The sequence below is a fragment of the Sceloporus undulatus genome, chromosome 5 (assembly GCF_019175285.1).
Source record: "Sceloporus undulatus isolate JIND9_A2432 ecotype Alabama chromosome 5, SceUnd_v1.1, whole genome shotgun sequence".
Taxonomy (NCBI): Eukaryota; Metazoa; Chordata; class Lepidosauria; order Squamata; family Phrynosomatidae; genus Sceloporus; species Sceloporus undulatus.
In genome coordinates, this window is record NC_056526.1 from 188947894 (window position 1) to 188973746 (window position 25853).

General features: G+C 42.5%; 3 long non-coding RNA genes across 4 annotated transcripts in view; 2 read left to right on the forward strand and 1 right to left on the reverse strand.

The window, feature by feature from the left end:
* Window positions 1-11148, forward strand: part of LOC121930441 — a 38920-nt gene extending 27772 nt beyond the window's left edge. Inside the window, exon 3 of the long non-coding RNA XR_006103942.1 lies at window positions 10450-11148. This is a non-coding gene — a long non-coding RNA (uncharacterized LOC121930441). The remainder of the gene's footprint in view (window positions 1-10449) is intronic.
* LOC121930440 lies at window positions 618-17641 on the reverse strand. 2 transcript variants are annotated; one of them, XR_006103940.1, is made up of 5 exons: window positions 17407-17641; window positions 6909-7114; window positions 5416-5506; window positions 3941-4126; window positions 618-946 (listed from the first exon to the last, which is right to left on the reverse strand). It is a non-coding gene; the product is annotated as an uncharacterized LOC121930440 (long non-coding RNA). The 2 variants fall into 2 exon arrangements; XR_006103941.1 differs by lacking the exon at window positions 17407-17641 and adding an exon at window positions 17078-17377.
* A 2991-nt stretch (window positions 17642-20632) lies between these two features.
* LOC121931375 lies at window positions 20633-25515 on the forward strand. Its single transcript, XR_006104124.1, has 3 exons — window positions 20633-20760; window positions 22983-23154; window positions 25096-25515. It is a non-coding gene; the product is annotated as an uncharacterized LOC121931375 (long non-coding RNA).
* The last annotated feature ends 338 nt before the right edge of the window (window positions 25516-25853 follow it).

The following is a 25853-nucleotide window of genomic DNA, read 5'->3' on the forward strand; positions in this document are numbered from 1 at the left end:
CTCTCTGACAGAGAAGTCTCACAAAACTACAGTTCCCAAAATTTCTTATAATAATAATAATAAAAAAATATGTATCTGTATCCCGCCTCTCTCTATTGTAGGATCGAGGCGGGTAACACCTCGCATTGAGCAGGGCAGTTAAAGTGGTCTCAAACTGGATTATTTCTGCAGTGTGTTATGGACCTTAGTCTACCAAGCAGTCTGAGGAAGTAGACAAAGTCTATGGAAGATAATGCTACTTTTTTCATTCCATCTCAAAGGTACTATAATAAGATTGTTAGGCTTCTGGGTCCCACAGGAGTCCCCCCTTCTGGCCAGAATTTAGGTGCTGGGGTGCCACCTTCTGTTGGGCCCTGTGAACTGAGGACCCTTATTGCCAGAATCCCTTAGTCAGCACAAGTCTTTTTATTGGAGCCATGTACTTTCCTCCTCTTTCTAGTGTTTTCAATTCAGTCATTGCAGTATGCCGCCTTGGGTCCTGTACAAAGAGAAAGGTGGAACATATAGATAGATAGATAGATAGATAGATATATATATATATATATATATATATATAGAGAGAGAGAGATACAACCAAATCCAAAACGAACAAAGGAGTGATACCTTTATTGGCCAGCCAAAATACACAACGCACATAATGCAATGAAATGAAATTCTTTATTACGGCCAAAGACCAGCATCAATATAAAATATAACATAGAAAAATAAATAATACACATAAAAAATTGCTTGGGATAAAAATCTGTCAACTAGAAACACATAACACAAGCTTTCGAAGCTCCACTGACTGCTTCATCTGGTGAAAGGTGTTTTAAAAATCATCCAGGAGGAAGAAAGAGTGATGGTATTGGAGTCACAGGCTTACATTTTGCATGGACGTTCATCTCTGGTGTAGTTCAGTTGGAGGGATCTCAATTTAGGCAGAGGCTCTCAGTCATGTGGGGACCTAGACAAAGGATAGTACAATTCAAACTCCACTGAAACAGTAAAGTAACCCACCTTGGGATCCAGGGCATTTCTCTCTTGTGAAGCCACAGGCCTCTCGCTTACTTAAGATACATTTAATCTGTCAAAATAAATTATAAGGTGCCATGGGTGCTTAAAGAGAACCAACATGGTGTAGTGGTTTGAGCACTGGGCTACTACTCTGAAGACCAAGGTTCAATTCCCAACTTGGTCATGAAATCTACTGGATGACCGTGGGCAAGGCACTCAGGGGAAGGCAATAGCAAACCTCCTCTGAACAGATTTTGCCAAGAAAATCCCGTAACAGGCTCACCTTCATATCAAAAATATCAAAAAGGACTGGCTCTGCTATTAAGCTGAATTTGGGTGATGACAGGACAATGGATGGTTAGTTATAGTTTATTAAAATTGGCTCGCCATAAGTCTGAAACAACTTGAAGGCACACAACACAGCACACACACTCCTCATGGAGGGCACCCTGTATCTCATAGATGTTTCATAGCCAATTTTCCTGCATTGAAATGTTAATCTTGTAAAATTCATTTCATCTTATAAGGAATCTTTAATCTTACAAGGCATATGCCAAATACTTCTCAGTAATCTAGCATTGAAGATATATTATTTCAGCATAGTATATTAATTTTCTTTTTCACAGAAAGTTTTTAAAGAACAGTGTGAGGTCTTCTATTGTTTTAAAGTGTACAGTTTTAAACACTTTTAACTTTTTAAACTGTATTTTATTCTTTTAATGAGCAACCTGTTTTAATATTGTAATAATGTACCATATATACTCCACTATAAGTTGACCTCATGTATAGTCTCAAGGGCACGTTTTGGGGTCAAAATTATGGATTTTGCTATGACCCCTGGATGAGTCGACTGTAAAATTTAGGGGTATATAGCAAAGGGTCTAAAGGATGAAGCAAAGCAAAACAATGTCAATGGACTTGTAAAATTCCAGCAGACATAACTCTTTGTGCTTACTCTTAAGGCTGGATAGATGAGAGATCAGAGGGAAGGAGCTTCTTATCTTGCTTTTCACCAGAAGATGGTTCCTTCTTTTGAATAAGAGGTAAGATACAGTACCTACATTGACCCACGGATAAGTTGAGTCAGTTTTTTGGGGGTCAATTTTTGACCTACACTTCTAAACTTATACATGAGTATATACAGTAATTCAATTTTAATGTATCAATTTTGTGTGTTTTAATTGTACTGTTCTTTTAAATTGTAAGCAGCTCTCAGTCTCAGGTTTTTTTGGGGGGGGGGAATGGGATACAATATCATCATCATCATCATCATCATCATCATCATCATTATCATCATCATCTCTTTTAACTGATATTCTAGAAAATAAAATCTGAAAGACTATGACAAATTCAAAGTATTCATTTTTGTTATTTGCCCTCGAGTTGACTTCAATTTGTGGCAGTCCTGTGAAGGACAGATGTCCAAGAGACCTGGTCATCAAGTGTGTTGCTCAGGTCTTCTCACTTGCGGACTATGGCTTCCATGATTGAATCAATCCTCCTGTAGTGCAGCCTCCCTCTTTTCTTAATGCCTTCCACTTTATCACTTTTTCCAGTCTAAAGGTTTTCAAATCAGCCTAGAAGACAGCAACTCTGGTTCCATCACCTCAGGCAGAATTGGCAAGGAACTGCTGTGATTTCACTGCTTCTATAGCCATTGTCATCTCAGTGCCTCTCACTTTCAAAAGAACGAGAATCCCTACTGAGGCGTTGCTTTGAAACTTCAAAAACAACTTTCTCTGTCTCTGGCACAGCTGCGGGATTCATAACGTGACATGATTTCTCTTCTCAAAACCTATTATGTCATCATGAATTCATTTGCACATGAAGCTCTGGACTAGTGATGTTCCGGGACATTCAAAGAAACTGATTTTTACATCTCGTTTTTGGGCCTTTCATTTTGAGTCTCTCTCAAGTGTTAAGAAAGCCATGGGGGGATTTTGAATGATTTCCCCCCCCCCCAACAGTTTTAAGTATGGCAGTGGGAGAGGCCTCTAAGGGCTAAAGCAGAATGGTGGGGGCAAATAGCAAAACATTTTCAGTACAATAAAATCATATTTATTTTCTCCAAAAAAATGGTAGAGGAGAGTAGTTGGAGGACTTAGATATTTTAAGTAAGGACAAAGGTGGAATGTGAGAGGAAGAAAGAGGAACTGGGACATTTGGAAGCAGTCAAGAAAGTGGGATGGTAGAGTATTATTAAAGACTTTCCCTGCTAAATCAGGACAATTTGGGACGGCCGGGGGGGGGGGGATGTCATGGCTGCCATTTCGATGACTGAGAATCATGGGTGCCTTTGGGGGCACTGAGGGGTGCCTTTCATGGTAGGTCACTCTTCTAATAGCATATTTAAAATTTGAAAGCATTTTTGTCAGAAAACGTCCCATTTCTTTGGCAAAAATGAAAATGGACTGGGGGCTCTTGGGAGTTGGAAACCTGAATGGGGATCAAAATGGGGAACAATTACCCCATGGCAGGCAATGGGGGACAGCTGTACCAAAGTAAAACCATTCCCCCCCCCAAATAAATTGGGAGGTGCAAGGGAGACCTTGGCAGCCCCAAGTCCATTTCCCCCTATTAATATATTCAGATTTTCTGCTTGATGCCAGGGACTCCCTGCCAGTATTGTGACTGTTCTTCATGCAAAATAAGCCTTCTTTTTTTTGGACTCAATGTACATTCTGTCAATTGCGAGTTCTCAGCCTCAAACCCATAACATTTTTAAGGCTGATTCAGAAAATCCAATTGTCTCCTCCAGCAACATTTGCTGCAACAGTATTGCCAGAGTCTAATTCTCTCACACAAGACCTTCTCAGTCACCTTGCAGAGAAATCAAGCACATAATCCAACAGGCACACATACAATACAACATTTCTGTATCTGATACCTTCTGCAAATATACAGAAGGATTAAACAGGATTAAGGAAGGAAGGAGAAAAAGTACCTTGTGTTTTTGATAGATAGCAGTTCTCAGGGATGATTAAAAGTTGTGTCCCAGCTTGATTTATTTTGAAGGCTCACATTGGTTGGAATGATGTTGCAAATCATGTGAGGCTGCCTGGATTTAGAAGACACTGATTCCAGGTTGCATTCATGTCTCTCTCTTCTGCAACACCTCATGTATACTCAGCTATAAAAACAAAAGTGGGATGGAGGACAAATGAAATTGTGGTGATATCAAATATATTTTTTCACTATACAAACAGAAAAGGTCTGGCTTTTTCCAAGCTGACACTGCTAGACGGATTAGACTACAAAGCCCATGATCCTATTCTCGCCGAGAGAATAAAAATTTGATTTTATACAGATTTTATCTGAATGAAGAATTTTCTTTCAACATTTGTAGAAGTTGAAAATGAGAATAATACCTGCATTCTTAACCACATATTAACTGGAGAAACATCAATTATGTGAGTTTGCTTACAAATGTAAATTGAAAAGGCCCTTGAGCATCCCAGCAGTACAACTACTGAATGTGTTGTCAATGCATTTATCATCATTTCCACATCTTTCAGAGAAGTCTCTTCCAATCACTCTATAAAAATTGCTTAAGGGTGAAAAAAAACCCCTTTATTTCATTTATTATGGGAACATTTCCCTACACTTGGATCTGCAAACCAATTACAGCAGACACCATCATTGAAGAGAAAGCCAGAATTCTTTAGGTGGCCAGATACAAAGTGAGCACACAATCGAACAAACATACCCCCCAGCCCCAGAGATGCATCCATTAACTTCATCCTTGTTTAAGGCTGTATGGCTTGACCCTGTTTTTACAATTAAAAGAAATAGACAAGAATGCACAAAACAGAGCCCCGCCAGCAGAATGATCTCCCCATTGCCACTTATTAATAATATGCAGCCATTTAGCTGGTGTGGGCTGGGAGAATTGCTCCTCTGCACCTTAGAAGAATGAGCATTCAAGGTAAATCACCAACACATCATTTAGACACAAGCAAACGTAGGTGAGCAGACACTGCCATTAAGAAATTGTTGAACTTTCAAAAGAGCATAGGACTCCTGCCAAACCAAGAGATACACAAGAGAAAATGGCCTTTTTCTGAATTATTTTTCCATACCTGAGAGAATTATACACACACACACACACACACACACACACACAGTTCAAGTGGACGGTTACCCTGGGACAGTAATTTCTCAGATTAATCAACACATATAAGGTGGACCAACAACAGACTCACAAATCTTAATTTCAATCATCAATGAGCACCAAAAGACTGACATTGAACAAGGTGGGTTGATCAGGGAAGGGTGAAATGGGCGAGATTCTCTTGGGAGCAACTATCTTGACACTTCTCCTTCCAGGTTTCTGCTACAAAACCATCTCCGTTTATGACAGGTCCACTATTTAAACAAGGCTGGAAGCTCAGCCCCAAGAACTGAAGAAAAGCCACTTACCTCATGTAAGGTCAGAGAATGGCAATACCTGATCATGACTACATTCAGACTGGTGTCAAGAGACAGCCACACTTAGGAAACAAGGGAATACCTGCAGAATGAAAAGGACAAAAATACACTGTGAGTCCTTTTACACTCAGGTACAAAACTGCTACCTGAGGGAGAATAAGGCAAGTTGAGAGAAGAAGAAAAAATGACAAAGGAGATAATTATGGATAAAGATAGTCCTATAAATAATACCAGCTTGATTAGGACATAACCATTCTCCTGATAACATAAATTTCTGCACTTTTTTGATGTGGAAAAAAGTATCTTCAGAGTAACTTCAAATAAATTCAAACAGCTTGTGGACAACACAATGAAAAAAGAGGAAGATTGTAATTCTTGTTCATATTATCTTCAAATATTCTCCTTGGACATCATTCAAATAGGAGAAGAATAAGAAGCTTCTCCTTTGATGTCTTTTTGAAGTTCTGAGGCTGCAAGTTGGCTAGAAATAGTCACACGAAGTGTTCCCTCTGGTTAGCTTTTACTCAAGCCAAAGGCCACTTAAGTCAGTTCAGTCAAGTTCTATGCATCCAGTAAGCAGGAATGGTGAAAGACTCATTCCGATTATTTTTAAAAACTCCCATCAAATATATGCCACAAAATTATTTTTAAAAGGTATAAAAGGAAAGCCAGCATGGCAAACTGGTTTCAGCATCGGACTATGACTCTGGAGACCAGGGTTTGAACCCTGGCTTAGCCGCTGAAACCCAATGGGTAACCCTGGACATGTCACACTCTCTCATCCTCAGAAGATGGCAATGGCAAACCCCCTCTGAACAGACTTGCCAAAAAATATCCCCATGATAGTGTCCCCTTGGGATTGCCGTACGTCAGAAATGACTTGAAGCACCCCTTTTGGTGGAAAAGATGGCAGTGTGATGAGAATAATATTATTTCATATAAGCCTAGAAATTTAGTCAAAAAACTGACCCAAAAACCTGAGTCGACTTATCTATGGGTCACTGCAAGTACTTTAACTCTTATTTAAAAAGGAACCATGTCCTGGTGAAAAACAAGAATGTATTCTGTCCTGGAATCACTCACTCCTCTCTATCCTCTCATCCATCCAGCTTTTACTATGAGCACAAGCAGTTATGCTTACTGGAATTTTGTGTTTTCACATTGTTTTCCATTGCTCTGCCCTTAAGGTAATTTGTTACTTGCCCCTAAATTGTCCTGGGACACCTCAAGACTAGCAAAGGCCTGTGGAGAGGAGGAGGGGTCGGCACACGAGGAGAAGGAAAGGAGGAAAGAGAAAGCAAAGGAATGGAAGAGATATGGGGGAAATTCTCACCCAGGGCCCACAAGAAGGTGCTGAGGATTGCAGGACTTAGGAAAGAAGGTCTAGTTTTAAAAGAAGAGGTACAGAGAAATTTTAAAAAGGGACCCAAATCTGAAACTCTGCTAAAATCTGGAAATGCTCAGGGATGCAGTTTTTCTCTTACCTTGCTATCCTGCATAGCACACACATCCCTGAGAGACATTTCTACTGCACTGGCCTCTCTCCGGAAAACCACAGTCATCTGGACAATAAGGAATGTCACAGGCTTCTCCTTTCCAATGTTCTGAACACTCACATTCAACTACTTTGCTGCTGTTGGTGGGCCTGCATTCCCCTTGGCCAGAGCAATTGCGGGGACACATGTTGAAGCTGCAGGCAAAGGAACAGAAAGGCCATGTCAAATGTTTTGTTATCACAGCATCAGGAACAAAGTTTATGACTTACGGTACTGGGACTGTTGTTGTTGACATGAAGTTATTTTGGCATTTTCCTCCAATAAGCAGGCACTTCCCTCCTATTAGCAGAGATTTCAAAAGCTCCTGAAGTTGCTTTCAGATTATTATTATTATTATTATTATTATTATTATTATGCTGTTTTTAAATAGGGCTGTAGATTTACACAGCAATAATAAATTAAAAACAAAAACAGGGTTTTTCCCCACTGCCCAATATAGCAGTTTTATTCAACTCTAACCGCCACAGTTCTAGCCAATCGAATCCTGGGATCTGCAGTTTTATGAGGCATTCAGAATTGTCAGCCATGGAGCTACATCCCAAACTACAAATCCCAGGATTCTGTAGGAGGTAGTCATGTCAGATAAAGTGGTATCATGCTTCTATAATTTTGCAGTGTGAGATACTGTCATACGTTTTCTTTTGGGACACCTTATGTGCATTAAATTTAACATGCTTACAGGTGATGTTAAACTCTGTCAAATGATAAGCTGCATAGCTAAAGAAATGCAGGCGGACATATTCAGAAGTGGCCACAACTTCTGGGACTGTCTCATTGCTTTCTCCCTCAAGAACAATAAGGCCATTAGAAGAGAAGGAACATTACACTAATAAGAGATTTCAACAACTGGGTGAGACTCAAATTCTATTCTATACTTATTAGATCGAAAAAAGCTAACAAATCAAGACACTAATTTATAATGGTTTTGACAAATGGGGCAAAGACCTTCAAGCAGCCTTATCAGCAGTGATAGTTTACATAAAATTCAACCGATTCAATATATGTTCCATTTGAACATGTGGTTGCTTTTAATTGCGATGGTCAAAAATAATAAAAAAGATCCCCTTGTATATATAAAAGTATATAATGCTTTTAAATTGTGCATAATCTTAACCATAAATCAAAGGTGTGGCAGCAAGATTTCAGGTGGATCTGTAAAACCAGCTGTAAAAAGGCACCATCAATCTAGTCTATTTAAATTCCATGTCTCTCTTTCAAGCCAAGAGGTCTGACGCAACAACTCAGGGTAATTAAAATCATAAAACTGACATGTATTTGCTCTGTGTACTTTCAAGAACAGATAAAAATCCTGATTTACAGGAAACGTCCCAGGCTTTTGAAAAAACAAAACCCTCATAACTCAGTATACTAAAAAATATTACTAAAAAACTCAAGTCACTGAGTGTACACCAACCATCCTTGGTATCTGAAAGGGTTAAGCAAGACATGTGATTCAACAGTATATTTACAAAGCAATCTCTGCATTTAGGTAATCCAGAATGCTTAACTCTTGAGACTTGTTTGCTTTGGTTGTAAACCCACAGCTTAACAAAGATCACTTCTATAATTATCACAATGTGAGCAATGCCTGGAATTCAAGGGCATGTTACATAATGGCAGAACTCCATATTTGAAGCTGCTATTATTATTATTATTATTATTATTATTATTATTATTATTATTATTATTGTGTTTATTTATAAAGTGCCTTAGGTTTACACAATGCTGTACAAAGTAAATACAGTTGTCCCTCCATTTTCATGGGGGATCCATTCTGGACCACCACCACCCTGCGGAAATGGAAATTTGCACATATTCAATCCCCATTGGGTTGAGTGGCTGCGCACTCCTGTGTGCAACTCAGTGCGTGTGCCATTTTAACCCTCCCTGCTTGCCGCAGTCTCAGAGTCTGCAAAAATGGAGGGAGGACTGTAGTAAAGATACAGATAAAAGCCTGCCTATGGCGTACAGTCTAAAAACAAAAAGGTTTTGTAAAGTTTTTGCATCAGGAACTCTGTCTCAATAGTAAAGTTTATTGTGCTCCATGTGTTACACATACTGAAGGCAAATAGAAGAAATAGTTTGATACTAACCAGTTCCTGGCAGGGCTCTGACTCCTAATGCCTAATGTGGCATTTGCCACACTCCACATCAGCCACTCTAAAGGCAACATTTCATCACAGCTCAGTGAAGAGGGAGCCCAACTGTCCAACCAAGGAAAGACTAAGAACAAGAAACACTTTGTTTGCACATCACAGCGGAGACCTAATACAGCATCTCCAGTACATTCAAGCACTTGTTTCCATTGTGCTAACAAAGTTAACCTGCAGAATGCCAGGCCTATTTTTTCTGGTATCAGTGAATTTCCATACCAGCAGCAATCCCAAATGGGGCAAACTGGGATTATTTAAACCATCAGCGGGTGTGAAATGTAAGAAAGCAAGGAGTAGAAACATGGTCTGGGGTTCAGACAACTATTGTCTGAAGGTTTGAGAAACTGGGTAGAGGGGGAGAAAAAGGGAATCTTAGACCTGGCAGAGCAAAGCAGCTTTGGCTTTGATTCCAAGGATGTTCAAATTATGATGCAAGTGCAGCAACAGCAGAAGCATTGAAAAGGATGAAGCTTCTCTAGAAACCTGCTGGCTCTTTAACAAAACCATAGTTTGTACTGAGCAATCAGCATGTCATATCAGTTCAATCCGAACCTTGTAGCAGTTAGGCATTAGGAGCCCATTTCTTTGTGATAACTGCTTCATTCATTCTCAAAAGTCTGCAGTCAGCTGGAGGGGGAAAACTACAGATCTACTTGACTGATACAAAGAACAGAGGTCACGTCAGAAGGAGCCTAAGGACAGGGTTCTTACATGGGCAAAGATCTGAGAGCAACTGCTCTAGTTTAGAACCACCCAATGGATGTACAACAGAGAATTGGTGTTTTAAGGGGCAGCACAAAGTAAATGTTGTAAACACATTAGCCCACTGTGTTGCTGCACCAATCAAAATTAGAAGCAAATGGCATGTATTTCCACCCTAGGGAAAGGATGGATCAGTTTCCAGCCACTACTTCTGTTCCAGTTCCAAGCACTGGTAATGCTCATGGGGTCTTCAAGGCCTGTTGGGAACAAGAACACCCCTCTGCATCCCCAGGCCTTCACCTTTCATTCAAGCCACAAAAATGTGAAAACACCAATCATCAAATACAATGTTCTGCTGGTACTCACTGTGGATTCTTTTCCTTCTCACATTCAGTCCCCTAAAGCACCCAAGTATTGCTCCAGAGAGTTTCCCAGCCCTCCAGAGCTTGTATTAGAGGGAGACGGTGGCCTACGGTAGCAATGGAGAGTCACCTACCCTCCGGTCCACTGATTTCTGCCACAGAAAAGCCACCCCACAGTACTCCCTGTGTTACATGCCCTTTATACAAAGAGGGAGACATGCATTGATGTGTATGTTTTTTGCTTCAAAACAGGTGACAACATTGGCAACTTGCTTTCAGCTCAGCCTGTTCAACAATGGAGGTCTGTGGAACTGGATGTTGCTGCCCACTTCCAGTCCTGAGAAGGGTTATGCTGTTTCTCCTGTATTCATTATTGGCACCTCCAGTAAAATCCAGAAGCTTTAAACCATCAGAGGAGACTCCTTGAGAACAACAAGAACAAGTACATATTCCAGTGTCCCAAGGATGAGAATCTACTTCACAGAAAGAAGCAGCAAATTAGACAAGTTTATCAGTGATGGGGAAGTGTTAGTCTCCTGAGGCACCTGAATACCAAGACACTTGGGATTATCAATGCCTTTGTATTCCTGAGATGACAAGCTTATGAATATATCAGTCAAGAGTCTGAGGATAAAATGACAAATATGCAAAATCTACTTAACCCCTTGTTTTAAATTAGGCTTCCTTCAGGCGGTTCCACGTTGTCAGAAAGGTAAGTGACAAAATGAATCAATTACAATGACCACCAGCTTTCAGGTAAAACAAAACACAGAAGACTATTTTATACATTGAAGTGTGTTTATCCTCCAGCACGCATTTCCAAAGGTTTTATATAAATTTCAAAACACACAGCTCTTTAGATGCATGAACTACTTAGGAGGCCAATTAAAAACCCATTAATTTGAGAAGAATAAAATAAAAACAGTCAACTCACATCATGCTCACTCCACCTCTTAGAGATTAAAAGCCAATTTAAAACATCTGCAAGATTAGAAAACAACAGCTACATCATTTGTCCAGATGGACCATTTCTTTGTTGTGCTCCTTCTAGGCAAAATATCCTCCTTACAAGTTATTTCTAGTCTCTCCCTGGCACACAGACAAATTATGACACAGGAATGCCTGATTGCCTAGTAACAAAAAAAAGGGGTCTAAATACTCCCATTATAAACCCCAAGCTGTGGTGGGTTAACCACTTCCACCTACTCACAACGAAAAGCCCACCAGCTGTTTGGAAGCACCAAAGCTAACAACACGACCTGGCAGCTGAATGCTTAGCATGGCACATGACTGGCACCACAGGGCAAATGGTTTGAACACAAGGCATTTTCCCCAAGGCCATGCTGTGCCTCAACGGTCAAAAGGACAGTGTCCTGAGTACCAAGAAGACATATCACACCACAGAATACATTCCGCTCTTTCCCTATGATTTCTACCCAATGTTTTTCTTCTCTCTTCATTTCAGTACGGCTATTATCAGAAAAAAACGTGGTTTTGCTTCTACAGCAGTTAGAAGAGCACCAATTCTGGTAGCCTGTGCAACATTAAAATTAAATTTATTCAATAAAGATAATTCTATATTCATATAGTCTGGTATCATAAGGGAGACTGTGAGCATCAAGAAACGCATCCCTGTGGATACTCTGATATTTAGCACAGATGTGGCATACTTGAGCAGACTGAAGTTAGTAATAAGTAATGGAAACTTATTAACCTTGAGATCTGTATTTCTGGCACAAGATCCTCCATAGATACCAAAGCCTGTGGTCTAATAGCAAGCCAGCTGACTCCAAGCAAACCTTGGCTGGCCCAATAAAAGTATCACTGGGGCCATTCAGGCTACCTTTTACCCCGGATCAGAAACCAAATTAACCACAGGAAGTTCATATTGGACCTGATGCTTCCACAAGCGAATCCAAGATTTGCACACCCATTCAGGAGCAAATGCCCCTTGGCGCGGGTCTTTTGAAAGTGGAGTAAAAGCGGTATCTTTTAAAAAAAACAACGGGTCTGGCAAATATGAACTTGTCCCCGATCATGATCAGGGCAAGTTCACGGGAGGGATTTAGGTCACAGGGAGGGCGGAGGGCAGAACATTCCTCCCCTTCATGAAGGAAGAGGATGATGAAGGAGCTGGAGGAAGGGTGCAAAGTGACTGATGGAGCAAAGGAGCTGGAGGAAGGGTGCAAAGGGCAATCGGGGTGACTGACGGAGCAAGAGGAAGGAGCCGGAGAAAGGGTCAAGTTCAGGGTAGGTCAGAGGGAGGGCACAGAACGGAACAAGCCTCCCTCTCACACCAGGCAGCTTTCTCTCTCTCTTTTTACTTTTGACAGACTATGAGCATGTTTTTTGCTACAGGGTGATACATATAGATAGAATGTGTGTCTGCTTGTGCAACTTTCCCTTTCATTTCCTTGCTCCCAGCACAGCACTTTGCAAGAGGCTTTATTTCTCAATTATTGTTTATATGCTAATGCTACAATGCGAATGTTACAAATGTTTCCCTTTCAATTTGGCAAATTGATACAGAATGCTTTTTCTACTGTCTGTAAGGAATTCTGGGGTGGCTGAGGGAAAGCAAAGGATGCAGAGATGGCATTGGGGTGAGGAATTTATGATTATGAGTATGATTATTATATGTGTATGAGGCATTCTGGGGTCACAAGGAGGGAGGATGCAGAGATGGCATTTGATTGCATTTTGAGGTTCAAAATGGAGGCAGAGGAAGATCCATAATCTGTAGTGACCCAAATACACACAACACACCTGGAGGTTATTACATTTGACAAAATATGCGCATACTGCTGCCTGTTGTTTTTTTTAAAAAGGAGGGGGAAAAAACACACTTCCAATTGCCTGATTGCTGTAGGAAACGTCACCTTGACGAAAGCAGAACTGAATGTGACTGACAACAAAGGCGCCTTCATTTTAAACTGGTTCCGCAAATGCGAACTCTCCGCAAGAGCTGCAAAGGCATTCAGGGTTAAATTACCCTGATTGAGGTAAATTTCTAGTAGACACTTGCTTCTGGAGGGATTCGGGGGGGGGGGGGTCTGGAATCTGCCCAGTTCCATGCAGGGCAAATGGGTGAGTGGAAATAGGGCCACTGTTTGGTGAATTTTTGATGCCCCTGGGATCAGTGGTTACTGTCTCTTCCGTTCTCTGGATCTCTACTCTACTGTCTCTGGATCTGGACAGCATCTGTACATTTCTATAGCCTGGAAAAGGTGGGCTGGATGTTTTATGCTTGAAAAACCTCCTTAAAATTGGTGGTGGGTTGAGTAAAATTGCTAATTTTGGAGCTCCTTCATCGGAATACAACCCTTGGTCCCCAATGATTCCCTATGCAACTGACTCCCCACATTTAAATTAGTCTCCATTTATATCCTGAGTTCAAGAAGACAATCCCAGTATAAATTGAGATCTACATACTGATTGGCATTGGGGGGGGGACCTTGATCTTCCCCCTTTGCATGTAATACTGCCAAGAACAGGGCAAAATTCCCACTGGGAATTTTAAAAAAGGTGTGAGAGAATTCACAGGTTCAGAGAAGAGAATCAATTATTCTGTGAAGCCAGACGTAACCATTCAACCACAGAATAGCCAATTAAACACCACTTTACACTGGAAACTCACAGAAAGCTATCTGCATTTACATGCTTCCAGCTTTCACTCACAAAATCCATTGTTTAATATCAGTCTGAAACAAGGCTGAAGCATTTTTGGGGGTCAGCTTCAAATCCATCTTGGTCATTCCCTAGATTAACACCTTTGATTTGATCAGAAAGAAAAAAACAATTTTAGTAAGTTCTTTACTTCTTTGCACACTGCAGTTCGTTCAGAAGTCACAGAACAACACAAAGATATTTGCTAACCTCACACTGAACCTTAAATCATGTAGACGAGGATCTTTTTGCAGCAATGCTTCTTGACAAAGTACAAGGCAATCATTCAAAGACGTTGACTTTCAAGAGGGTATTTTGCAGAGTCAATTGAAGAGTCCAGATGGTTCACGGTGGAGGTCACAGGTATTGAGAACAGTTTCTGGGTAAAGCATTGCTGGGTGCCTCGCTTCTACACAAACACACTAATGGCCTATAGCTCTTCCTAGTCCAATTGCCTCAAGGCAATTCTTTCTTGACAGTAAGTGCAAAGCAGTTTTCAAGTGTGAATTATTTCTGTTTAGGGACTGTTCTCATGCTGGATTTGTGGAGAGAATAAGCAAGACTGCATTACATCCACGCTCTCTATCTTGTGTGATTTGAAGGGAAAGCATCACTGATTTTATTACAGTTCACCTGAAGACACTTATTGTTTTGTGCCTTCGAGTTATTTCTGACTCATGATGACTCTATATCAGGGTTTTCTTGGCAAGATTTGTTCAGAGGCGGTTTGCCTTTTCTGACTCGGACGCTGGAAGAGTAGGACTTGCCCAAAGTCACCCAGTGGGTTTCTACAGCTGAGTGGGGATTCAAACCCTGGTCTCCCAGTGTCCTATCCCAACACAAACCACTAAACCACACAATTTGCTATTTCCCAGCAATTCAGAAGTAGCTAGCAAGGCTAAAAGCAAGCCATGCACAGGCACATAACCATACTTGAGACCCCAAGAACATCTACATTTCCACAAACTGGGATAAACAATGTGCAGACTGCAGATAGAATCATAGAATCATAGGTCTTAAGGATCTTTAAGGAGACACGAGGGGATGTTACACGAAGAAGTCAGAACAAACTTCAGATCTTGCCTACGCTTGACACAGATGGATGCCGCCCTTGAGAAGTGAACGGAAGCACTAACCTGAGTAAAAACCTGTCAAGGAGACTGAAAAGGCAATGCACCGTACTCCCAGTACCTCCCTTTGCCCAAATCTGTAAGCTACTAAAGCAAGTATGGGCAAAGCACGTCCCTTCAAGTGTTGTCAGACTGTGGTTCTCAGCAACCTTACTCAACACAGCCAGTGTTGAGCCCCCAAACTCTGGAACGACCTGCCGGATGAGATCCGTCAGATAACATCATTAGACAGCTTTAAAAAAGCAGTCAAGACGGATCTCTTCCGGCAGGCCTTTCCAGATTAACCATCCCGGCCCAGGTTCCTGATTCCCTCATTCCTCCCGTGGCCCCATCTTAGTGATGGTCGAGGATCAACAGAGGGATATCAGGGTTTTTAGTTTTTAATTGTTGTTTTTATGCATTGACATTGTGTTTTAATATGTTATACTGTTTAATACTGTCTTAAGGGGGGGAGGGATAAAGTGTTTTTAATTGTCATATTTTATATTTTACTGTTGTTAACCGCCCGGATTGGTTTGCCAGAGGGCGGTATACAAATAAATATTATTATTATTATTATTAGTGATGAGGCATTGTGTGAACTGCAATCTGACAACATCTAGACAGCCACACTGTTTCCATTCCTGCGCTGAACTTCATCCTAATGTGACAATTCTGCAGGTTATTTGTGCTGCATCAAATGTGACTTAAAGGTCTATCACTGAAGCAAACCTTTACACATGGAGCTTTCTGCCTCAAAGATCATGGCCAATTTTGAAAGGTCACAGTTGTGTTGGAGTGCTGTGTATGCAATCAGAAGCTGCCAGGCTGGCATGATAAAAAAAGACAATGTTCAGTTTAAAACAATGATCACCGATATGGGAACAACTCACTACATTTTGGCACAGCAGCCCTGAGATATTAATCTGTAATGGCTCCCATAAAGAAAATGTAAGTTATTTGACTTTCTTTTCCCAGTGGAACAACTACAGTAAAAAAAGCCAATACTGTAATGTTATTTTGAGTTGCATTCTGTTCCTATGCAAATGTATTAGAAATGAGCCCAACTTTGTACATTCATACTAACTTATGTTTGTGCACAAACAGTTGCAGCCTTGAGCATGTAAAGGCACACAAAAAGTATGGGTCTCTTGAGCAAAAACAAAGAGGAAATCATCCAATACAAGTGTGTGACTTGCATTCAGTATCATCTAAGTCTCAAGCCTCTACAAGACAGTCAAACCTTGAATGGTACTTTGCAATTGCACAATGAATATAAAGGTTAATTAATGTTCCCTGCTTCCTGTATAATTAGTGAGCAACTACCATATACACCCAGTTATAAATCAACCTCATGTATCAGCCGAGGTCAGGTTTTGGGGCCAAAATGATGGATTTTGCCATGACCTGTGGATAGGCCGAGGGTAAAACTCGGAGGCTCCTTGAAGTGTGTGTGTGTTTGCATATGGCAAGAGAGACTCTCATTGAGGCCTTTTGCTTCATCCTTTTGGGAGAGGGACTCTTAAACACACAGCAATGTGAATCAGTCACACAAGGCTTTCTCTGCTTGGCTCCAGGGAGAAATAAACCTGCCCTCTGTATTGCAGAAAGCCATGGGAACCTATTGTCTTCCATTGATCCCTGGGCCTTGCAGAAGAAAGTATATATTAAGGGGAAAGTCTTTTCAGCCCAAAAGCCAGGCTTCAGAATAAAATATCTGAATTGTTCTGTGCTCAAGGATGAGCCCAGAGGATGGCACTTGGCTTCCAAGGCTCTTTCAGTAACCATTCACATCCCCTTCTTCTTTCACAGGGGTTCAGGTCCCTTTCCCCCTAATGCCCCCCCCCCTGCAAAGCAGGCCAGTCTGAAGGAAGGGTGGCACCCTGGTCATCCTCCTGGATGAAGGGAGCATGCACTGAAGCCCACAAGCCCCTCCACCTCCTTCCAGAAGCTTCTTCCTCTCCTCCTTCTGCACATCCCTCAGAGTTTCTGGGAGCTCTTTCCAGTCCTCAAGCTGCCCTTCCTCCCGAGGGATCCACAACACCCGCCCTGCGAGGGAGGCCCCTCTTCCCACCACCGCCACCCTTTCTCATCCTCTGACCGACCTGCACCGGAGGGAGGCTTCAGGGCTCCTGCTCCTCTTTCTCTTCCTGCAGCCAGACCCTCGCCTTCCTCCTCCCTCTTCTCTCCCTTGACGGGAAGCACCGCCACAGAACTGCGGCTGTACTTTCAAAGCTCCTGTCCTGCTACCTGCGAGGGAGGCCAGGCTGAAGAGCCCACTCTTTCCCCCTCCATCGCCCCAGGCTGCCACTGCGCTCTCAGGGCCTCCTGCCCATCCCTCAGCGTTTCCACGGCCTCCGCCCTTCCCTTTCTCCTCCTCCCAACGCCCTCCCGGTGAGGTAGGCCACTCTGAACGGCCCATTTCTTTTCTCACCGGAACCTTCCGCCGCAGTGCTGGCAGAAGGAGGGGAGTACGGTGGCCGGCGAGGGCTCCGGGGAAGAAGGACTACGGCGGCCGGCGAGGCTCCCTCTTCTCTCCCTGACGGCGGCTTCGCTTTCTGGTTCCTCCTTTCTCTCTTTCTCCTTCAGTCGGAAAAGAGTCCCAGGGAAGAGGCGGCAAGAGGGAGCCGCGCCGCCATAGTGCGCGCGCCCGCGTCCCCTCCCGATGACGTCAGCGGCCGGAGCGGAGGCCCCGCCCGCACTGACTCACTGGCCGACGAGGGGGCGGGGCCAAGGCTTACCATAGATACCGAACGTTCGACGCTAGAGCGTCGCCTCGGAATCTCTGCCTCGGGGCTTCTCTCTACGCCAAAATGCCATAGAGAGGGTGGTCTGGTATCCAGGCAACCGCCTAAGCTAAGGGAGGAAGGGGCGTGGCTTCGGGAGGCCAGGTTTCCTGAAGGAATTGTCTCCCTCGCGCGGATCGACTTCTCTTCCCTTTCATCAGCGAAGGACCGGTGGAACCTACCATAGATATGAGGAGGGAGGCTAGAGCGTCGCATGGCGCGGAGCGCATCGCTCTGAGCCCCATAGAGAGGAGGGCAAGACTGGATAGCGGAAGGGGAGGAGCGCTGCTGGTATCCTGGCAACGAGGAGAAGGGGCGTGGCCTCAGGCTGACCAAGATCGCTTTTGACAGTTTGAGCGTCTGCACTGCAGAAAAGATGCAGTTTGACACCTGTTCGACTGTCAAGGCTCTTGCTCTGGAATTCTGGGATCTGTAGTCCTGTGGGATAGTCAGCCTCCACTGTCAGTGAGCTCCACTGCTGGATTCCATGGCATGGAGGCTTGGCAGCCGAAGGCTGTGTTCACACTGGAGAAATAATCCACTTTAGGTGCCATGGCTCAATGCTGTGGAATTCTGGGAGTTGTAGCTTATTGCGGCCCCAGAGCAGAGCAGCACAGACTACAGTTCCCAGAATTCCACAGCACTGAGTGATGGCATTTAAACCGGATTATTTCTCCAGTGAATGCAGCTGAAGAGGCGTCAAACGGCTGTTTTTCCGGCTGATGCAGAACTTGTACATGGAACACTTTTAAAAGCAAGCCCTGGAAAGAGCACCGAAAAAGCCCTCAACTTGGTTCCAATATGTGGATGACACTTTCCCATCTGGAGCCATGGAGAAGAAGACCTGAACCATCTGAACAACATCCAAGTCACCATGGAAAAAGAAAAGGAAGGAACACTGCCATTCTTGGATGTCCTTGTCATTCGCAAACCAAACCTATGTCTGGGTCACACAGTATAAAGAAAACCACACATACAGACTGATTCCTGCACAAGAAAAACAACCATCACCAGGACAAAAAAAAAAGCACAATCAAAACACTGGTAGACTGGGCAAAACGCATCTGCGAACCCCACTTCTTGGAAGATGAACTGAAGCACTTGGACTGGGCTCTACAGGCCAATGGTTATTCCAGCTCAGACATCAGAAGGGCTGCCAGGCCCAGGAAAACCCAGAGCAGTGAAGACAAGCAGCCACCCAAAGGGAAGGTATTTTTACCATACATCAAAGGAGTCACAGACAGAATAGGCAAAGAGGTGAGGAAGCACAGCCTTCAAATGGTTTACAAACCGATGAAGAAAATCCAGCAAATGCTTCACTCAGCCAAAGAACAGAGAGACCCTCTCACAGCTGCAGGAGTTTAGTGCATACCATGCAGCTGTAGACAAGTCTCCATAGGGACCCCAAACGCAGTGTGCAAACAAGGATCAAGGAACAAAAGAGACACTGCAGACTGGGCTAGCCAGAAAAATCAGCCGTAGCAGAACATGCCACAAACAAACCATCCTGGGCATAAAATACTGTTTGAAAACACTGAAATCCTGGACCATGCCAACCACTCCCATGTCAGGATGCACAGAGAAGCCATTGAGATCCACAAACACCTGGACAACAGGAAGGAAGAAACTCTTAAAGTGAACAAAGTTTGGCTCCCAGTCCTGAAAAACACCAAATCAAGACCCAGCAAATGCACATGAAAAACCACCCAGGGTTAGGGTTTTTCCAGTAGACAATGAGCACCAATTAAACTAACACTAATCCTCTTTGCATATCCTCTTCTGAGGCCTTGCCATTCAACAACAGAACAATACATAGATTAACATGTAAATCACTCCTCCCTATCCAGGGTCACACAGTAAATATATATACCCCAATGTCTTCCATGCCAGGATTCTCTGAAGATGCCAGCCACAGATGCTGGAGAAACGTCAGCAATAAAGTCTTGGTGATGTAGAGGTAAAACAAATACCTCTAAATGTTTTTGCCTCAGGAACATTTTGCATCAGGAAAAGATAAAAGAGGTACCTCTACACCACCCAAATGTTGCTGATGCAAAAACAGAAGACTTCTTGCGGAATCCCTTTTTCTCTGCCTACAAAGAGGCCTGTGACCTCTCTGGAATGGAGGCATTTTGGATTGCGAAAGAGGGATCCCTCTTGAGATGCAAATGGACTTTACATTCCCTGCACTTTGAAAGTGTCCCTGTTGCCACAGACAGGGCCAGGAGTGGGAGGAACCTGCCTGCAAAAGATATCCTCCCCAGAATATCATCTTTACTAAGGACTGAAACAACATGCAGGCATCTGACTAATATCTCCAATTGTGTTTTTCTTCTTCTCCTGTTTGGTTTGTAACATATTTCTTGATGAAGAGCTTCAAAAGCTTGCAACAAGTATATTGTGTGTTTTGGTTGGCCAATAAAAGGTATCACTGATGGATTTTTGTTTGGATTTGTTAATGGCCAACACAGCTACCTCTGCATGTTTTCTACATTGTTAAAGTTGTCATAGAAAACACATCCCATTACTCTTCTTTTGTTTCTTACACATTCTTCTAGCAGACACTCAGTTATTTTCTTAAGGTTATTACACTGGTGCTTTCCTTTGTTCACGGGGTTTATGAAAACATCTGTTCTTTATTTTCCCTGACTTCAGTTTTAGATACACATAAATTTTCCAGATGGTTTCTCTTGCTAGTTATTTGTTCAACAACTCAATATTTCTGAGCTTTTCTATTCATCCTGTCTGCTGGGTTGAAAGGCTGCAGGCGTCTGTTCCTTTGGAGAAAGAAAGAATGGGGCTCTTGTCTTGCTGGCTGTTTATTGACCCCCATCTCTTTATTGCTGTGCAGGAGCCCATTGATTGCCTTCAAATCCTTTTGTGATGGAACCGGCATCTCACAAGCCACAATTTAGTCTGGCGCTGTTTTATTCGGGAAGCGTGGACGCCTTCGGACGGATGCGGTGCTGCAGAATCAGGAGGAACTGGAAGGAAAAAAGAAGGTCCGTTGTCCAATGCAGACTAAAAACATATAACAAATACAGCATTCCTAGTCTCTGTATACTTCAGTTTTCTTCTTACTTCAGAACATCTCTAATACTTTTCATTAGCCCCATAATTTTACCTCATTCTACCAAAAGTTTGCTTTTTGTTCCTATTTCTCTGAATTTCGCTCCATTCCTGTAACAAGGTCTGAGCCCCATTCCTTTCTTCTATAACTTATCAAGGGTTCTCAATCCTTAAAGGTAACCAGTGTCTTATTCTTAAGCAGTTGTGTTAGTTGATCAGTTTCCATAAGATCGTACCATTTCAATAACCATGAATTGGTTTCCAGTGGTTTCTTTTCTTTCCATCCAATGGAAAGATCAAATGAGATATTTTAAAATGAGTTTAATCCATTTATGGTCTAGAAACCTAATAACAAACCAGCATGTGCATCCTTTGACTTCCTGTCAACAGAAGGAAACCACAGCAGGAAATTCTCTCTCCGCACCTTTTCAAATTAAACACAAATGAGCACTAAAAACAATACATATATTTGGAGGTTGCTACAGATATGCTTTAGGCAATGGGGCAAATGCATATATTAGAGAAAGTTCCTACTCAAATGTGCCTGAATTTCTGTGTGGGAAGACTGGGGAAAAAGTGCGCACATCCCAATACAGAACTTGAACAACTGAAGAGATCTGTGGGATTCTGAGATATGTACCAAAGGAGATAGTGACAGATTTTCGAGATCTGTAATGCCAGATTGGAACTAGGTCTCACTAGTTTCAACTGGGTTTACTTCCAAGGAAGCGTGCAGAGATTTGCAAACTAAATTTGTATTGCTTCTGTACCAGATGGAAGATGTGCAGTAAACTAGATGATTAAAATATTGCCATTCAGACACATACACTTTGCTGTCAGGCAGGATTTCTCAACCTCAAGGACATATAGAATTACAGTTTCCCACATCCTGAACCAGCATTGATTATTTGGGCAGGCTGGTAGTTCCAGGAATTGCAGTCCACTATGTCTGGAGAGTATCAGGTTAGAAAAATTAAACTAATCTTTACTTTTTGAAATAAAGACTAGTTTAATGATGGATGGGCTACAGTGATCCCGAAACCTCATTGGCTGAGATCCTACAATGGGAGTGTGTAGGCCACCTCTCTTCACGCAGACTTGTTCATTAATTGTGTGATGTAACCCTTGTGTGGAATGGCAATGCTGTTCAAACAAACCTGTCCTGTGCTACAGTCAGCAAGTGGTATGAGAGACAAATGACTATGGGGCAAACAGTATGTAGAGAGGTCTTGTAGCACCTTTGAAACTAGCTGAAAGAAAGAAGTTGGCAGCATGAGCAAACAGCTGTTGTTGTTAGCTACCCTTGAGTAGGACTTGACTCATGGCAACTCTACGGATCAGACTTTTCCCAAAGCCCCATATCCTCAACTACTCTGCACAGGTCCTCTAGGCTCAGGCTTGCGGTCTCCCTGATGGAGTCTAACCATCTGGCACGCGGTCTTCCTCTCTTTCTACTGCCCTCCATCTTTCTTAACATTATTGTCCTGCCTTCTCATGATGTGGCCAATGTACAACAGCCTCCGTTCTTCCAGGGAGAATCCAGGCTTGATCTGTTGAAGGCTTGATCATTTGTTTGTCTTTTTAGCCACCCATAGCATCCTCAGCACTCTTCTTCAGTTCCTCTTGAATGAATTCAAAGACTGGAAGTGTCAGTCTGGAAAATCAATATGCAAAGGGATCTAGCTGCACCTTTGAGACTAAGTGAAGGAGAGAAGTTGGTAGCATGAGCTTTGGTAGGCTTGAGCCTACTTCCTCAGATGCATGGATCTTCTTTTTGTGTGTGTGGATGAGAATGTATACTGATTGCTTCCAATCTGTGGGCCACTGCTTTGTTTTCTGTATTTGTTGGCAGATTTTAGTGGAAGGGTAGTCAGTATAGTCCAAGTCATTCACAGTTAATCCAGCAAGATGAAGGGAGGAACAGGAGCAAGATCTAACCAGTCCAGGAGTCATTATACTAAGCCAGTAGTCTGGATAAATGGAACTGAAGACTGAGCAGGCACAGAGTCATGAGCTATAAAGTCAAGCACACATGAACGTCAAGAGTGCTGCCAGTTACTGAGAAAACAGAGATGCTAGGGAGCTGCTGGGAGATTTATAGGTAGTTGCTTCTGGTCACCAGGTGTTTAATGAGCCAGTGTTTCTTATTTAACAGATGCTGGGACCTACAAAGCCTCTCCTAATCCTTTTGGCATGTCCTGTTGAGGAGAGCACCCCCAACTGTTTTCAGTCCCCAGATCCTTGGGTCCATAGAGGCCACTGTTATCTAGAGCTGTAAGGTCCTGGCAACCTGACTCTCCTGTTTCTGATTCTTCAGATTCCAGAAGGTGAGTTATGACAAAAGCAAGACATCAAATCTGCAACTAAATGTGCATGTACATCCATGCCCAATGCAACATATATGCCCAATGCACATCCATCCTCAAGGGCACAATATACACAGCTCTTCCATTGCACACTTGGACCGAATGTGGTACAATTGGCCCTCCATATCCACAGATTCTGCATCTACAGATTGAATATATATATGGGTATGCCAGTTGTGACTAAGTTGTGACTGGATGAAAGTAGTAAAATGGCAGGTGAAGTCCATGATGGTAAGCCTGCACTGGTAATTAGTGATGCAATCAGGCAATTGGGCCAGGTGCTTATGAAAGCCACTTAGCAGAGTATAACTGCTCTGGGAATCTGCTTGGTCTTTTGAGAGTCTATTGCTCTCCATGTTGGCCAGGAGCCTGTTGTTCTGCATGTTGCTGGGAAGTAAGTTTTTTCTCCTTGATAGGGGATTGTAGTACTGCTAGTATACAAGCAGTTATTCTATGCTGATTTATTTTTGCATTGTATATATTTGTACTTAGCCACATTAATTATTTTTGCTTTGCTTATTTTTGCCTTACACTTTGCTGAGTAAAGCTCTATTTAACTCCATGACTCTACTGTAATGCTTTGCAATACACCCTAACAACACACACACACACACACACACATCAAAAACAATTCTCTATGTTGTCATTTTATATGAAGGACACCTTTTTATTATGCAATTGTAGTTAATGGGACCTGAGCATCCACAGATTTTGGTATCCACAGGGAGTCCTGGAACCAGATCCGAGTGGATACCAAGGACTTGCTGTATCTTACTCTGCGGTTTTCCATCAAAACTTCAACATGTTCCAAATGTCCTTCATTTCTGACACATCTTAAAAGTATTATCTGACCAAACCTTCACTAGCTTAGCCTATTTCATGGGGCCAGGATGACCAGATGTAGTAACCGCAAAGAAGGACAAGATACACCAAAATGTAGAAGATTCAAGAAAAAGTCAGGCCATCACAAAATAAAAGCTAAAAACACTAATGTAAATATAAATCCATGCTTATTAGTCATGCTCATAATGGAGGACATCTTGGAATTCCTCCTGAATAGAAGGCTGAAATGTAAAACATGTCCGGGAAAAAGAGGACAAAGTATCTGTGTCTTGTGTGTTGGTATAATGTGTGGGTTTTACAGTTTGTTAATGCACTCCACTTTGATTTTTTTAAACATATATGTATATAAATACTATATATTTCAGCCAGTGATACAGTGATTTGAGTGTTAGACTAGGACTCTGGGAGGTTGTGGATCGAATCGCTGCTTAGCCATGGAAACTCACTGGTTAACCTTGGGCAAGTCACACTGTCTCAGCCTCAGAGTAAGGTAATGGCAAATCTCATCTGAATAATAAATGATAAATCTTGCCAAGAAAATATTGAGATAAAGTTCTTGTAAGCTGAATTTTCTTCTCAGTCCTGGAAGTGTAAGTGTTCAGGAAAGTGCTTGAATGATGGGATGTGAGCTGGGAAGGATGAAGGGGACCCTTAATGAAATATAAGTTAGCCTTTCAAAATGCTGTTCAGACCATTCTTCTCCTGGACATTTTCTCGAGCCTTGAAGCAGTGATGGAGCGCAGCATTGGCCCTGGTGATCTAACGTACTTTTAATTGGGCAATCTGTCTTTGACTTAGGGGAGCGCTTTCTAATTAAAGTGAGAAGGCAAGTCACTTGGGTGCTTCAAAGGCAGCCAGCGCTGAAAAGAGTTCTCACAATTCTGCAATTTTATAGCCTCAATGGATTGTTAACTACAACATCTTTCACTAAAGCATACAAGACCACACAATTCAGGCGAAAATCCCAATTCACAGTTCAGGGAGCATAACGGCGGCGTACGTAGCATATTTGACAGCCAGTATGGATCATTTTTTAACCCTCCCTCTTCTCTTCAACAGCCTATTCCAAGTCTGATAGAGCTGCTGGCCGGGCGGCAAAAGGAGAAGATGTGAAAGGTACCGCTTCCCATTGCTGTACTGGGTGACATCCCCCAGTACACCTGGGTCACCCAATGCAGTCCTCATCTCGCACCCAGTTGTGTCTCTTGGGCTGGTGTCACCCAGTGTGGAAAATCATGGCGTCACTCCCTCTCCAATTGACCTTTAAAAAACAACCTGGGGTCTCTCCTTTCTTCAACCCACTGAGCTTCAACCCACTCACCCCATCTCTTCAGCATTTTAAAGAGCTGGTTTCTTCCAAAAACCAGATGTTTGAGAAGCCACCTTTCACCCCCCCTAATGATGCACTGTCCCTATGGGCCCTGATCTGGGCAAGGTGGCCAGATGTGCTAACCACAAAGGAGGACAAGGCACCATAAAACGTAGGACATTAAAAAATGGAGGACATTACAAAAGCTAAGAACACTCATATTAATATACAGTTGGCCCTCCATATCCACAGATTTTTTTATCAACGGATTCAAGCATCCAAACCTTGAAGATAATTCAAAAAAATATATAAATTCCAAAAAAGCAAACCTTGATTTTGCCAGTTTATGCGAGTCAACATTTTACTATCCATTGTATTTAATGGGATTTGAATGTCCCAGGATTTGAAACAAAACCCCAGTGAATAGCAAAGGCCCACTATATATTCATTTCATATGGTTTATTTACAGCTGTATTACATATACTGTATTTTACTATGTACTTAACTG